This window comes from Octopus bimaculoides, chromosome 9 (assembly GCF_046866305.1).
Source record: "Octopus bimaculoides isolate indiv1 chromosome 9, ASM4686630v1, whole genome shotgun sequence".
Lineage (NCBI taxonomy): Eukaryota > Metazoa > Mollusca > Cephalopoda > Octopoda > Octopodidae > Octopus > Octopus bimaculoides.
In genome coordinates this window covers 94,423,813-94,426,312 of record NC_142936.1, presented here as the reverse complement: position 1 = coordinate 94,426,312, position 2,500 = coordinate 94,423,813, and the positions used below count along the sequence as shown (strand labels likewise).

Below are 2,500 nucleotides of genomic sequence, written 5' to 3'. Positions count from 1 at the left end.
GCGAAGCGCTAAGTTACTGGGATGTAAATACACAAATACTGGTGTATATATATAGGCGCAGGAATGGTTAAGCGGTAAGTAGCTTGCTTACTAACCACATGGTTCCAGGTTCAGTCCCACTGCGTGGCATTTGGGCAAGCGTTTTCCACTATAGCCTCGGGCCGACCAAAGCCTTGAGGGGATTTAGTAGACGGAAGCCTGTCGTATATATATGTATGTGTGTGTATGTATATGTTTGTGTGTCTGTGTTTGTCTCCCACCACCATCGCTTGACAACCGATGTTAGTGTGTTTATGTCCCCTTAACAAAGCGGTTCAGCAAAAGAAACTGATAGAATAAGTACTAGGCTTACAAAGAATAAGTCCTGGGGTCAATTTGTTCGACTAAAGGCGGTGCTCCAGCATGGCCGCAGTCAAATGACAAACAAAAGAATATATATATATATACGTCTATCAAATCCACTGGAAGGGATCTGGTCGGCCGGAGGCTACACTGGAAGACACCTGCTCAAGTTGCCAGACAGTGGGACTGAACCCGGAACCATGTGGTTGGTAAGCAAGCTATTTCACACACAGCCATGCCTAGCCCCTATAAAAGAAATTTTTTTTTTAAGTGTTGCTCTGAAGTAGAGAGCTATGACGATGATGATTATTTGAGAAAGATTAAATGATATCCATTCGGTCCTTGTGAAGGGAAGCGCTAAGCGTCGCTCCTCTCTCTTTTATGCATAAATATATACGTTGACAAAACACCCGTACACACACACACACACACACACACACACACACACACACACACACACACACACACACACACACTGGCACACACACACGCACAAACACACTCACACACTCATACAAACGCATAAAAGCACACATACATACTGATGGACACATTCGCACGAACACAAAGTATACACACACATGCATATAGTCGCAGAATCTGCTAGACGAAGTCGCGAAAGCTAGTTGTGCGCGCGCACACAAACACACACACGCACACACATACATACACACATAAAGTTATGTTTATTCACACACGCACGTACACACACACAGAGTAACTCATTGAGATACACGCAAACGCACATTTACACACAGACAAACACACACAAATTGAGAAAGAGTTAATACATTCATAGTGACGCATGCACACACACACGCCTGCACAAATACAGACATATACATATAAGAAAGTACACATACACACACGCACTCAAACACGCATTGCGCACACACATACACACACAAAAGCATATACAGGGACAACTTGTGAAATTATTACACACACGCAGTCAAACAGTTAGGCGCATGCTCACACACACACGTACACATACGCACATTTAGCGACTTTACAGGCATATATACATACATACATAGTCGCAGATAAAGTTATGTTTATACACACACACACACATTAACTCGTTGAAATACATGCAAATGCACATTTACACACACACACACACACACACACACACACACACACACACACACACAAACACACACATTAAATCAGATAAACGTAGACACGCATACAAAATTATCGCACGTATGCACATACACAAGCATTAAACCACAAATACGTACGTACACACGCGTGCGCGCGCACACACACACAGCAGCAGCAGCTCAATCTTTTATAAAACTGACATGTAAACGAAAGAGGGAGCCTCAATGTGGTCAGCGGAGCGGCTAGAAAACGCAGCCAAATCTCCTTCAAATCATATCTTACCGTCTTTTTATTATTCATAAAAGGACTTGTTTTAAATGCTTTGATAATTAGTTTGCTCAAACTGGAATGACCTGGGGTTAAACAACCAACTTTGTTGTGCATTTTTGCTTTGTAAGAATTAGTGAGGAAACCTTTAGGCTGCGAGTTCTAATCTCGCAGATGCTCGTTGTTTTATTCTTTCTTGGTGTATAAAACAAGTAACAGCAAAGTTCTGCTTTCGATTACACACACACACACACACACACATATGCGTGTATATATATATATATATATATATATATATATATATATATATATATATATATATATATCTGCGAGAGTGTATATGTGTATGTATTTTGGTATTTATATGCACGGGTTGGGGGTGGGTAAGTATGCTATTGTGTGTGTGTAAACTCCGCGTCTCCCCGCCTCACTCCTACCAAATCCGTAGCTCTGTATTTTATGCGAAGAATCGTTATCTGGTTACTTTTTAGCACATTATGAGTTCAAATTACACCCGATTTTCTCTCCTATAGTCTTTCATCAAAAACTGTGGCCAAGCTTACAAATTAAATAAAGAGCAGTTTCTGGCTGTCTTGCGTTCAAATCCCGCCCAGATAAACTTTACTTTCCATTCCTTCGGAGTCGATACGCTAAAGTGCCTCTCAAATATTGGTGTCGATAGAATCCTCTACACTTGTTTCTCCCCAAAGTTCTCCTCCTGGGCCTGTATTAGAAAGATTTATTTCATACCAAAATGGTAAAATGCGCAGGGATGTGAACTGGC

The 2,500-nt window shown here is 41.2% G+C and overlaps 1 protein-coding gene across 1 annotated transcript in view; it reads right to left on the bottom strand.

The window, feature by feature from the left end:
- Nucleotides 1-2,500, bottom strand: part of LOC106871629 (fibroblast growth factor receptor 1) — a 410,995-nt gene that overhangs the window by 289,883 nt on the left and 118,612 nt on the right. The gene's annotated exons all lie outside the window — the stretch shown is intronic.